This window comes from Lissotriton helveticus, chromosome 12 (genome assembly GCF_964261635.1).
Source record: "Lissotriton helveticus chromosome 12, aLisHel1.1, whole genome shotgun sequence".
Classification (NCBI taxonomy): Eukaryota; Metazoa; Chordata; class Amphibia; order Caudata; family Salamandridae; genus Lissotriton; species Lissotriton helveticus.
The window spans coordinates 28,879,599-28,894,472 of record NC_136073.1 but is presented as its reverse complement, the minus strand read 5'-3'; the positions used below and the strand labels follow the sequence as shown (position 1 = coordinate 28,894,472).

The window sequence follows — 14,874 nt, the reverse complement described above, 5'->3', positions numbered from 1 at the left end:
AGGATACCACTGAAAGCAGTTGATAACATTCCTTGAGAGGAAAATGTGTTATTAGTTGCAATGCATGCTGAATCATTATATTATTGTTCAGATGTGATGATTGTCTCTTTAGCATGAAGTACTTTTTGAATAGCAGGTCAGGCAATCTATTATCTCACAGCAACAAGTTACAGGAATTGGATGATTTCACATTGAATAATAACTTCTTCCACTATGAGAAGGAGGTGTTGCATCAAATACGCAGGACTGCGATGGGTTCCCATTTTGCACCCTCACATGCCTCATTATTCATGGGTCGGTTTGAAAGAGAGCTCTAATCTCTTGCAGATCAGCAGGGATTTGAAAACCAAATCCTTCCTTGGTTAGGGTGTATTAAGGATATTATTACTGTATTGAAAGGCAGCGAGAGAGAACTAAATCAATATTATCTGTGTTTAAATGATAATTCCTACAAAATAGAACTGAATTTATATTACAGCAAAGAGAAGATCTGCTTCTTACACTGTGAAATGTGTGAAAGTGGCAGTGAGATCATGATTGGAATTTGCAGAAAATCTACATCAGTAAACAGCACTTTGCATTACAATTCAGCTTATTGACTATATATAAAATCCTGTGTCGCTTATGGAGAAATGTTAAGAGCACATAGGATTTCTAGTTTGGAGACCGAATACAAACAAGAAATAGTGAATATAAAGAAAGTACTTCTAGTTTGAGGGTATACCATAAACAGTATAAACAAAGCTATAAACAGTGCCAATCTGATTGCTAGAGGAGATTTACTGTACAAACTAAAATCGAAAACAAGCAGAGGTGCAGTGAGACTTGTCAGATTTTCAAGAAGTATTGGCACTGTTTATGTCTTGACAAAACTCTGGATAAATCCATTAAGATAAGACCTAATATCACTTTATAGAACATCAAAATAATATTCCCTGCCCAATTGACACACTCGAATATTCACAAAATAGGCAGACCGATGGGACAATAATTGATTTACCAGGTTTTTTCAAATGTGGGAAATATATATGTTGTAAGTACACATATGGAAAAGGAACCAGTTTGTGGCACTGTAAAAAAAGAAGTGATGTATCCCCATAAATTGTTCTTGAACTGCAACCGTAAATTCTGAATATATGTAATCTCATGTGCTCACTCAAAAACACATCTTGGATGCACAATCCGACCAGTAAAGGAACTGTGGAGAGAGTGCATAAGAGCATTTAGAAATCCCAATGAAAAGTAACACATATCCTTGCATTTCAGGAATTCAAAATGAGAATCAAAATTCAGTGAGGTAAAATTTGTTGCAATTTGAAGCATCAGGAAACACAAAATAGGTGAAAATTGTGAACAAACGCTAAGAGAGGTAGAGAGAGAGTGCTGTTGGATATTCAAAATGATGCTCCTTTAAAAATGGTTTTAATTTAAATGAATAACTAGACTAATTTATTAAAATCATACGAGAAATGTTAGCATATGTAAATAATGATTACAATCTTTAACATTGGTTTGGACTGAGTCACTTTCTTTCACTATATTTTAGTATACAATTGTGCAATGACTATGAATTATTAGTAGATGACCTATCAGGGGAATTTTATTATTGCTCTGTGTGGACCAAGAACAGCTAATAACTAATGGGTCCTGTAATAGTCTTTATGCTGTTAAGGATCGCGACCCTGAAATATGAGTTTGATACCAGCAGGTACGCTGCAATAATCTATGACCTGTACCATAAGCAGAATATTTGTAATTCAGTTTAAATATACTTGTAGGGATGAATCTTCTCTTGAAATATTAATTTTGATGCTACAATGACGCCACTCAAATCTGTCTCACAATTAATTATGAAGTCAGTGTTGGCTATTTATCAGATGACTGAATACACACGAGGTTAGCATTCTAGCATTATTAGACCATAAAGAACAGAGTCCGCCTCCCTGGAGAGGAAAGCACACTTATGTCTGAAATACATTATAAAGTGCAATATGGCATTCATGAGTTTTCAACCTGAATGTTCCCTTAACGTTCTAGCATTACTAGACCATAGAGACGAGAGTCCGCCTCCCCAAAGAGTAAAGAAAGCTGACGTTCAAATGACTTCATATAAGCGCAAAATATGGTGCTGATGATAGTTTTCACACAGAACCTTCCTAGGCACACAGTCGGTTATCATGCCAGTAAGATTTTGGTTCTTAACATTTCACTTTTAGACTATGAAACAGATTTATAATCCTAAATGAGGGTGTCTCTTAACATTATCTGTATAACATAACTTTATATAACCTCATAATTGAGATATTGGTATTATTGGCTACATCTATACTTGACCTGAAATATCCATTGAGGCAATCTATGCACCTTGATTGGATTTAGAGTAAAAAAAAAAATTCTAACTACTTGCACAATGTTCATTAGATTTCAAATATATTGTACTTACAACGTTGAGCATACACAATAGTATGCACATATAGTTTATTTTGTTTATTAGCACCGTATTATACAACTCGTGTCTTTTGATATATAAGGTTACCACATGTAACATTTAGCTAAATACGATTTCTGCAATAGGAGTTAAACTAGCATATATGTTATCCATTTCTAATGATAAGCATTGAGGTGTTTACTGCTTGGATAACTATGGACTATGAGATGCAATTTATTTATTTGTACAAGTTGACTGAATGTACTAAGGTGTAATCCACAATTTCAAAACCAAAGGGGATGATGGACGGAGTGTTGAACATTGCAAGCACTCAAGCTATCCTGGCTGAGGAGGGCTGAAAGCCCGAAACCGTCCTAGGATGCTTGTCTCCAGCCCAGAGAGGACCTGGCCTAGCGGCGGTTCGAGCTGGCCTGTTCCCATTGTGTACAGGGTCAAGACTGATTTGCATATGGCTTGGTCCAAACTGGAATGGCATGGTGAGCAAAAAAACGATGGATTTAGGTCCAGATCTCGGTACTGGGGTGAATGTATGACATTGTTCTGCATTCTATCCATCTATTGTTCTTTTTGTGTAATCCAAAATGTCTACATCCTAGAAGTATCTGTTTTTTCAAACTATTGCCTTGATGTAATGGTAAGCTACTTACTCTTTCTGACAAGGTTTTTTTAGCAAACTTATTACATGCAACTTTAAATCCTCTTTTTCTCCCATTAAATCAATTGATGAACTAACATTTGACATTTACCCTTCTCCTATTAATATTGGTACTATTAGACAATATAACGTTTTAAGTCTTAGATAACATTTTAGATTTTCTCTTTAAAGATATGTCTAATTCTACTTCCACACTGACAGAGTGTTTCATGTTATTTTGTAAGATGAAAATGTCTTCCAAAATGCAATTGCTTCAATTATATCCTTCTCTGATTAGTTTCATGTGAATTAATGATAGGCTTTCACCTGAGGCACCAGCCTTCTAAATCCTAATTGTATGCTCATAAGTCATTTGTAACAGATATGAGGATTGAAATCATTAGAAATTCCCATCTCACTTCATAGATCATGAATAATAATTGATTCTGATTTGTAATTTCATTCCTTTCAGGAAATGCGATAAAAATATTTTCATGAGATCAAATGCATTTATGAGTTGGATTAATGTCAGATAAATTAATGATTGCCTTTAATTTCTTGAGGTATGCATACTGATATAATATATTAGCCCTTGTGTAATAACTGAATAACTATGCGGTGTAGGTTGCATCTTAAGAGATTCTGCCTTCTAGTTTGCCATGTTAACCTTTGTTCTCTCTTTTACATGGTAACAAAGCATGTGATGCTTTCTTGATCACTTTTTTAATATTATGTTTTCTTTACATTTGGTACACGAGATCCAATATATTCAAAGCTTTCCTTTCTGATCACAGATTTTCTACTTTATTCGTTTTCTGGGTCACACACCAGATCTAATTTCCACTACTTTCACCCTTTACCTAGCCTAAAAAAATTGGTATGGTGAGCATCAAGAATTCTCAAAACATTGACCAATATTATTTGTATACAGAAGTCTAAGATTAAGTATTTTCTCTTTTTTTCTTTTTCTGAGTCCGTTACTCCTGGTCTAATTTTTTCATAGTCGAGGTTGATTGGTATTAACATCATGTGACGCTTGGCTTGTGGGTCCTTATTTTATTCATTTTTCAACAATCTTACTTGTAAATATGATTAAAATGCTTAATGTTAGGCCCTGTTGAAGTGACCTCAGTCATTGTAAAGCCACAATACATATTTTGGATGGGTTCTTTTGAACAAGATGTTTGGAATTAATCAAAAAATGGTATATGACCCCGGTGGCAATATTTGGCCAACCCTGACTTGATTTTTATACAACAATTCATCACTAAACTATTAAACCCAAACCTTGTCCTCTCGTAGTTTACATAAATAGTGCTAGGAGAATAGGTGCTATACCCTGTTTGAGGTTAAATATTCTGTCAAAGAGCCTCTTTCACTCCCATTTTTGTTTTGGTAATGGTAAGGCTAAGACCCAGGGTCAGAGTGATGGTAAGACTAAAGGTATGGGACATGGAAAGGATGATGCCAAGGCTAACAGCAAGAGTCGGGTCAGGAGAAGCATCTTAGTCAGGGTATGGGTCTAAGTCCGGGTAAGGCATTAGGGCTGGGGTCAGGCTAAGAGCCAGGACTAGTGCAAGGAGTAGGGGTAGGGGTAGTGTTGTAGTTGGAGCTATGGATAATGTTAGCATTAGTGATAGGCCCAAGGATAGGGCTACTATTAGGGTCAGACATTGGATTAGAGCTAGAGGTAGGGTTAAGCCTAGAGTTAGGGTTAGGATTATCATTGTACTTAATGGTAACTGATGGACGTAAGGTAAAAGATAGGGTAAGAGATAAGGCTTGTGTAACAGATGGGGTTAGCACAGTAGATAGGGTTAGGGTACGGGACAGGGTTAGGTTAAGAGATAGGGTTAGGTTAAGAGATGTAGTTAGGGCAAGAGATACGGCTTGGGTAAGATATGGGGTTACAGTAGGAGATAGGGTTAGGCTATGGGATAGGGTTAGGTTAAGAGATAAGGTAGGGTTAAGGTTAGAGCTAGGGTTAAGATTATGGTTGTAGTTAAGGGTAAGTGATGGAGGTAACGTAAGAGATAGGGTAAGAGATAAGGTGTGTGTAATAGATGGGGCTAGGATAGGAAATAGGGCTTGGGTATGGTTTAATGTTAGGTTAGGAGATAACGTTTGGGTAAGAGATGTAGTTAGGGCAAGAGATAAGGCGTGGGTAAGATATGGGGTCAGGGTATGAGATTGGGTTAGGATAAGAGATGTAATTAGGTTAATAGATAAGGCTTGGGTTATAGATGGGATCAGTATACCAGATAGGGTTAGGTTTAGAGATGTGGTTAGGGTAAGAGATAAGTCTTGGGTAAAATATGAAGTTAGAGAAGGAGATAGGGTTAGGGTACGGGTCAGGGTTAGGTTAAGAGATAGGGTTAGGTTAAGAGATGTAGTAGGGTAAGAGATTCAGCTTGGGTAAAATTTAGGGTTTACAGTAGGAGATAGGGTTAGGATATGGGATAGGGTTAGGTTAAGAGATAAGATAGGGTTAAGGTTAGAGCTAAGATTAGGATTATGGTTATACTTAAGGGTAAGTGATGGAGGTAACGTAAGAGATAGGTTAAGAGATAAGGTAGGGTTAAGGTTAGAGCTAGAGTTAAGATTATGGTTGTAGTTAAGGGTAAGTGATGGAGGTAACGTAAGAGATAGGTTAAGAGATAAGGCGTGTGTAATAGATAGGGCTAGGATAGGAAATAGGGCTTGGGTATGGCTTAGTGTTAGGTTCAGAGATAAAGTTTGGGTAAGAGATGTAGTTAGGGCAAGAGATAAGGCTTAGGTATGATATGGGGTCAGGGTACGAGATTGGGTTAGGAGAAGAGATGTAATTAGATTAATAGATAAGGCTTGGGTTATAGATGGGATCAGTATACCAGATAGGGTTAGGTTTAGAGACGTGGTTAGGGTAAGAGATAAGTCTTGGGTAAAATATGGAGTTAGAGAAGGAGATAGGGTTAGGGTACGGGGTAGGTTTAGGTTTTAAGAGTTAAGGTTTGTGTATGGATAGATCTAGGATTAAGATTATGGTTGTAGTTAAGGGTACGTGTTAAAACAAACGGTTCCTGCAGCAAGCTTCAATCCATGCCGTCTCCCGCACCTTGCAAAACACCTGTACAACATGTCTTTACAAGTTCAAAACTACCACAATAGGGTAAGAAATAAGGCTTGTGTAACAGATGGGGTTAGCGCAGGAGATAGGATACAGGATAGGATTAGGTTAAGAGATAAGGTTTAGGGAAGAGGAGTAGTTATGGTAAGAGAGGAGACGTGGTTAAATTAGTAGATAGGGTTAGATTAAGAGATGCAGTTAGGGTAAAAGATAAGGCTTGGGTAAGGTATGGGTTTAGGGTAGGAGATGGGGTTAGGTTCCGAGACGGAGTTAGGGTTAGCAGCAGAGTTAGGCCTAGAGGATATGGTGAGATAAAGGCTTTGATAAGGTAATTATTACAAGGCAGTGCTGCAACACAAGAACAGTATGCAGTGATAATGTACAGGACAAAGAAGTAAAAGTAACAGTGTAAGTTTGGATAGGTATAGGCTGTAGATGTACACACACAGATACTTAAATGGTGTGTTAAGTTGCACTTGTCTTACACACGAGTACAAGTATCCACACCGTTCCCCCGTAGGCCCTGGTAGCCCTCCAAAAGAAGTTCCTTAGTAACAATTTGCTTCTCATTCTTCTAAGTGATAAGGGGGTGCTGTAAGATCAGATGTCAGAGTCGCCTCAAGATGTATATATATATAACAGAAGGAGAGAGTCAGGGAACTTACATAAACTATGTGAGGTGGGAACTCCTGGTCCCCAGAATAAATTGTAACAACAATGGAGGAGTACCCCCCTCAGCAAAGAAGGCAGAGCAGATTCTCTGTTTCTAGAGCTTAAAGCTGTGATCAGTGTGAGGACAATTTTCTTGGCTGTTTGTGGGTCTGTGTTATGGTCGGCTAGGCTGGAGTTTACTGTTGATTTCCCTGGTATTAAAACAAACGCTTCCTGCAGCAAGCTTCCATCCATGCCGTCTCCCGCACCTTGCGAATCACCTGTACAACTTGTCTTTACAAGTTCAAAACTACTGCAATTTGCAAACAAGGGCCACCTTTTTAGCTATCTAATTCACTAATGGGGGCCACTTTTATTTTGGTGCCCGGGCCTATTTTCTGTCTCAGTCCAACCCTGAACATGGCTCCCACATTCCTGGAAGTCAGAGTACAGGACTCCGTTACTAGAAGATGTCAGCAGGGAAGGCTGAAACCACTCCAGGCCGGTTTTAGAAAGCCAGGGACCTCTGCCTGAACCAGTGATACTTCTCAAGCTCCCCGGGGATAACTACATTCGGCGGATGGAGCGTGAGGAGGGAGAGAGAGATATAAGTGAGCGAAGGAGAGAAAGGAATGGAAGGATAGAAAGAGAGCAATAGAGACAGGGGTGGAAGGTAGAGGGCTGGCTCCAACATTTTTGCCATGACTGCTTTTAGTTCCCAGTGCGGCCCTATCGCCTGCCTTATATTGAATGCTCATTCTTCAGCTAGGGAAGTCTTTGGTGATGCTGCGGCTGCCGCATTCGGTCCAGAAGGGTCCCAAATTGTTTGTATGTGAGTTGACAGCCAGGGGTGTAGCTTGGTCATTAAGATCAGGAGCGTGTGAGCTTCAGATTTTCAGACAATCAGGCTGGCATATATCGTGTCAATACATTATACACAAGGAGTGTGCATGAGAGGGGCCTATGGGCAGTGGGAAGGGAGAGGAATGTGGATTGGTAAGAGCTCTATGAGAAAAAAATACAATATTTTTAAAACTGCAATATTTTGAGGACTTTCAAAACAGAGAGGGAGAGACTGTGGGGCCGATTAGTATGTCGGGCGGATCGCCACCGCCTGCATGGCGGTAGCGATCCACCCGACATTTGTGCCCGCCCGCATGCCAATTCTCCCAGCCATATTACTATGGCGTGGGGGACCCCGGCAGATGAAAAGACTGTCCGCCAGTTGTCCGCCGGTAGGCAATCCACCCGATTGCCTACCGGGCAGAAAAGCGGTTAATATTGTGGCGGTGTCTGGTAGGCACCGCCATCCATATTCGTATGCATGCGGGGACATGCCTTTCCGTGGCGCATGCGGTCTTCAACTGTGGGGGCCCGTAGCAGGCCCCCAGGGATTCTGGGGGGTGGGGGGTGCACATGGGGGGTACCTATGGTACCCCCCTGCATTTCAATGTACAACATGGCAGGCACCACGTGGTGCCTGTCACGTTGTGCATTGAAATGCGCACCTTGCATTTGTGGCATTGCGGTGGGCGGTGCTTTCAGCACTGTCCACCGCAATGTTACAAATACAGGATGCGCCCGCCAGTGTGGCGGGCGCATCGTAATTGCAGGTGCTGGACCGTCGCATGCATTGTGGGTGGTCCCGTTTCCCGGGGCAATGGCGGGCGTACTTTGTCCGTCCGCCATACTAATGAGCCCCATAGTGCGCGCTCTGTCTGTGTGTATGTAAACATCCCTGGTGAAACCTGACTGACATCTCACAATACCCAACTGAAAGCACCTGTACCCAACTATTTTTCAGAAAATACATTTATTGGGGGGGTGTAACATCCCAAACACACCCACAAAAGCTACTTCCCTGTTTATAACTTCCATAGTTCTGAATTTTGTCACAAAGGTCCCTCTTGTGCATCACCCACGGTGTGTCTGTGACCGGTCTAGACTTGGGCCTATCACCAGAGCCTGTTGGTTTCTCCCTGGGACTGGTTGCCTGTTCTGAGGTAGGCGACCAGCCGGGCGCGGCCATGTTCAGGAGCCGGCTGCCTCAGCTGAGGTCTCATGGGGGATCTCTCTTGCGATGTGTTACAGACATCGACTTTCGATGAAATGGATCCCTGGACCACAGAGCGCGGGTCAATAGAGTCCTTGGTCCTGGGAAACCGGAGGAGACCACAGCTTCAGGCTGGAGCTCCAGGGAGAGCTGAGCATTGACTGTTCCCCCCAGCCCCCCAGGCCCTCTGCCTTCCATGGGCGGGTGTTGTGTGCATTGGATGCTGTGGTGCTTGGTGCAGTGTTGTTGCAAGTGACAGAAGGTGTCTTGCGCCCCACAAGAGAGCCGGGAGATCAACATTCAGCATCCTCGGCGCCATATCAAGGGCGCTTGTGTCCTAATGCAAGCAAGGAAAAGGGCCATTTGCACCCAGTTAGAGAGTAAAAGACAGACATAATTAGGGTGCAGTGAGACCCTCACACCCAGAGACCACTGAACCTGAGAAACTGAATGACCCTTCAATGAAATGGGGAAATTTCCAGGACATAAAACAAGTTCATTCACCCAGATCATCTGCCAGTCTGTCCAAGTACCACCAGGGGTACAGCCAGGCCATCCCAGTTGGTTCAACAAGAGTCCTGGATGCTGCTGGGAAAATGTCTAAAACCAATACTTGAACATGCGCATCAATGCAGGACATGCATCCGCATAGAGCACACGGAACATCCAATACTTGAACACACCCATCAATGCTGGTCTTGCATCCGCATGGATCACACAGAATCTCCAATACTTTAACACGCAAATCAATGCAGGACTTACATCCGCATAGAGCACACGGAATATCCAATACTTGAACACACGCATCAATGCTGGTCTTGCATCCGCATGGATCACACAGAATCTCCAATACTTGAACACATACATCAATGCAGGATTTGCATCCGTAGAAAGCACACGGAATATCCATTGCTTGAACACATACATCAATGCAGGACTTGCATCCACATGGAGCACACGGAATATCCAATACTTGAACACATACATCAATGAGGATTTGCATCCGTAGCAAGCACACGGAATATCCAATGCTTGAACACGCCCATCAATGCAGGACTTGCATCAGTAGCAAGCACATGGAATATCCATTGCTTAAACACACAAATCAACGCAAGACTTGCATCCGCAGTGAGCACACGGAATATCCAATACTTGAATACGCACATCAATGCAGGACTTGCAGTCACATGGAGCACGCAGAATATTCAATACTTGAACACACACATCAATGCAGGACTTGCATCCGTAGCAAGCACACAGAATATCCGATGCTTGAACATGTACATCAATGCAGGACTTGCATTCGTAGCAAGCACACGGAATATCCAATGCTTGAAAACGCAAATCAACGCAGGACTTGCATCCACATAGATCACATGCAATATCCAATACTTGAACACGTGCAGCAATGCCGGGCGTACACCTGCATTGAGCAGATGGAAAATTCAATACTTGAACACAATGCAGGACTTGCATCATCATGGAGCACACAGAATAGCCAGTACTTGAACATGTGCATCAATGCAGGACTTGCATCCACATAGAACACACGGAATATCCAATACTAGAACATTTGAATCAATGCAAGACTTGCGTCCACAGGGAGCACACGGAATATCCAATAATTGAACCCTCACATCAATGCAGTATTGCAGCCGCATGAAGCACTCAGAATACGCAATACTTGAACACATTAATCAATACGGGCGCTCAGATGTTTTACAGATGTCTGGAGTGACATGGGCGTGAATAGTGGCACTGGATGGAACTTTCACCACATAACTCTAGAAGGTCCAGATAACACCAGGCAAGGTATGGAGAACGGAGCTGAAAGATATAATGTACAGAACCAGCTCTCGTTACAGCCCACCCCTGAGGAACAATGAGTGGCATCTCCAGATTTTGAACCTGCTCAATGAAGTAGGCATCATGGAGCTACTGAAAATGATATGTAAACACAGCCTTCCTTTGCATGCTAATGCAAGAGGCACAAAACTTTAATTCAAATTAAAAATGTATGTTGAATGATTGCAAGATTCTCGAAGGTTGGATAATTGAAGGCCATGAACGGACAGGTCAGAGTGGACTAAAGCAGAGTACTTCATAATCAATGGTCATCTTTTAAAGACAGCCACCTCTACACTTTGGAGAGCCATCTTCGCCACCCCTTCTCAGGTGTTGTGAATGGAAATATCCTGGCCAAGCTCTGTTCGCGGAGTTTGCGGAGTATTCTGCACTCCGTGCAACATGTGGAGTTCTGCAAAACTCTGCACCGCGGAGCAGATTTTTTTCCTCGCTCATGCACGCCAACGTTAAGTTGGCAAATGGGAGCAAGGAAGATCCAACACTGGACCACCTCCCAGTGAGATTTCTCAATGCGGGCGATCGTGGATGGTCAGAACCACTCGCGTTGAGAAAATATCCGTTCGCGTTGAGGAATCGCTCGCTCAAGTCGAAAATCTACTCAAGCAGCAGAAAGAAGCAGCACCCTCTTGCGCTGCGCATGGTGCAGTTTGCACTGATTTTCCAATGTGGAACAAACACTTGAGGCTTAAAACGGCGTGACCTAATGCACTCCACCACTCGCGAAACTCGCGTAGCGCGGCTGAGATTTTTGGTAACGCGGAAAACCACAAACTCCGCCCAGGCCTGATCCTGGCTGTACCAGCCGCATCTACACTGTGGAAACCCGTTTTCACCACCCCTTCCTAGGGGTAGTGAATGGAGATATCCACCTGTACCAGCCACCTCTACACTGTGTAGAACCATGTTTACCACCCTTTCTCAATGGTTGTGAATGGAAACACCCTGGCTGTACCCAGAGTCTTCAAGTGAAAGCAAACAACAGAAGGACAATGCGCGGAGATAATAGGATTTGGATATGATCCTACAGTTAATTATTCAGAGTAAGGATGCCAGGATTATAACCCAGGTCTTGTGGTACCCACAGTCCACAGGTAAACTAGGGCATCACATTTCCAAAAGTCAGTCTCCCCGAAATGTAGGTGGGAAAGATATTGCTTTCGACAAACAGATCACCAGAGTCGTTAAATCTCCAAATTCACAGATGAGAACACTGCGAAAAACATCCTGTCCCTGCTGAAGAAGAAGAGAGACTGGCAGATGGTGCCCAGAACAACAACCACATGCACTGCCCTCCCTCACAAAGCATCCTCCTGTTCCAGAGGGACCAATGCAGCGCCCCAAGTCTGAAAAATGACCCTCTTGGACCAGATAAATCCCCTGATATCATTTTACGAGCTCTGCATGCAGTCGATTGTGTCATTTTGAGACTTTTGTGTCAGTGATGCATATACCTCTTGCGTCAGTCAGCGCAGTGCATAGAGTCTTCGATAGAAGACTGTGGGGCATATTAGCAACAAATAGCGATAATTATCGCTAAATGAGCTTAGCAATTATTTTTTTAATCGCCGAATTTTATCACAGAGATAACGTGCTATCAGCAACGTTTATCTCAAATGCGATAAAATATCCGGCGATAGCGGCTCAATGCGTGATTCAGGCATCATCGCCAATAGGGTCTTAACCTGAATATCCACCTCCCATTGGATATACAGGTTAAGAAGTGGTCTGAGCAGGCGTTAGGTTTTGGCGATATTCGCGCTTAGCGCTAATTTTTTTATCGCTTTCCCTGCGTTGATAATAGGCGATAGCAATGTTAGCGACTGCTTTCAGTCACTAACAGTTTGGGTACGCCCACTTTGCATGTCATTAGCGATAAATATTGCTGACACGCAAAGCGGGCCCCAAACCCGTCACTATCGCCTACAAGCTGTCGCTAACTGTTGTTAGCGACAGCTTGCTAATAGGGCGATTAAATTATCGCCACTTTTGCGGGAAAAAGTCCCGGTAAAGCGGCAATAATGCCCTTGATAATATACCCCTGTGTTCCGGAAGTTACCGACACCCTCCACCCCCACAGCCCGGGTTCCAGCGGTGAGGCAGGGAATGGCTGCTCTGGAGAGCAGGTGATTCTTCGTTGCAGGCCCTCAACACTGGAAAACACAAGCCAAATGCACAAGGTTTCCACTGCTCAAAAGATACGTCTTCTAAACTACTTTGCATACTTGCAGTCAGTTGTGCAGGAGGAAAGTAGAGAATATGGAAAATAAGTTGTATATTGCCTAAACATTCATGTCAAACTGAGAAAGGAAAATGGAGGCCAGGTGCTTTTCACACAAAATGGAGGCTCCCATCACGGACTCTGGCATAAAGGTACAGCGACTGCCTCCTCCTAAAACATTACAGCCCATCCACATGGAGGGATTCTTGCACTCCTTGTACTCCTGGCTCTCTGTACTTAGTCTGGACCTAGTCGGTGCGTACTCCTGGAGTCTTTTAAGTCGCGCAGGCTCCTAAGGCACTTGCTTTGTACTCAGTTGTGATATTGAGCCAAAGAAGGATTCCTCCTCAAACCTCACATAAGGAGGGCCGCCATTTTGTTGCCATAAAGTCTGGAAGAAGAACCATCGTTGCTAGCATTCTAAGCAGCAGCACACCATGGGCAGCAGGGACTGGTCAACATTCAGGTGACAAAGCTATTTTGACCAAAGGTTGACCCCACACACTGCATTCAAACTTCTTTGCACCATCCCTCTCCTAATGTATAATGCAAGGGGGCGTGTCAGGGGCGAGTCACCACAAAAAAAATGCTATTTGGTGCAAATCCATTGCACAACAGCACAAGGCCGAGTGCCATGCAGAAGAGTCACATTTAGCACTAGCACCGATGATGTCATCACTGGGCGACTCTTGCTAAATTTGGTGCAGCGCTTTTTTCTGCCCTTTGCGCAATGCGGTTTTGCAGTTTTTTATGCAGGACTCTGTTGTGCTAAGGGCAGAAGTTTGGCCATTGTTTATTAGGACTACCTCTTCCAAAAGGTCGCCTGGCTCTCCTCAGGTATAGGCCACCCAGATACATTCTCACGGGGAAACATCCTTTACAACGCAACTTTTACCACGCAGTGCCTTTACGACGCAACTTTTACAACGCAAACCATTACAACGCATTGCGCTGGGGGGGCGCTCTAGGATAGGGAATAAGTTTAATTTACTATCCAACACCTTCCCTAGTGTCCACGGGGACTGGAGTTGGAATAGTAAATTAAACTATTCACTATCCAGCCCCCCAAAGCGCTATGCGTTGTAAAGGTTTGCGTTGTAAAAACCGCGTTGTAAAGGCATGCGTGGTAAAAGCATGCGTTGTAATGTCATACATCCATTCTCACGTAGTCACAGTAAACACAGAACTTAAAATAGGCTGCCACTTATTCCAGGTGACCGCGACTCTTCGTCACCTGTCCCACTGCCCCTGTCCTGTACTCGGCCCGCATCTGCGTGAATCTGCAGGACAGATCTGTCCTTCTTTTGTTTCGATGAAGGTCAATAGATATAGAAGATGGACAACCAACATAGCAAAGCTTTGCCATTCAGTGCATTGGCAGTCCTTCTTCTAATTCCACAAACAATGGAAATAAAAGAAAGCGTGTGCTTTCCCTCCTGGACAGTGTGCATGCTGCTCTCGAACCATGGTGACTACTGGGCAGTTGTCAGAGGCAGGGAGACATCCATTACAACGCAGGCACATGGTGGTCATTACAACGCAAGTCGTTACAACGACTTGCGCTGGATGGCGAGCTAACCTAAGGAATTGTATGATTTACTATTCCAACCCCTTCCCTACTATACGTAGACTGGAGTTGGAATAGTAAATCATACTATTCCTAATTCCAGAGCCCTCCAGCGCAAGTCGTTGTAACAACTTGCGATGTAAAGAACACAATGTAAAATACCACGTTGTGAATGTATGCAATGTAACGTTATACATTCTCAAAGGCGTTCATGGTCTCCAGGTGCCTTGTGGGGCTGCTGGTGTTTTTCTAAGTATAAAAAGGGGGACCCCCTGTAGCTAGATGAGAGTTCCTAGGACAGAGCAACAGTATTTCAAAAATAACAGGTTC

At 43.1% G+C, this 14,874-nt stretch overlaps 1 protein-coding gene across 1 annotated transcript in view; it reads right to left on the bottom strand.

Annotated features, from left to right (window-relative positions):
- The window catches only part of NLGN2 (neuroligin 2), a 498,268-nt gene that overhangs the window by 380,368 nt on the left and 103,026 nt on the right, over positions 1 to 14,874 (bottom strand). The window lies entirely within an intron of this gene.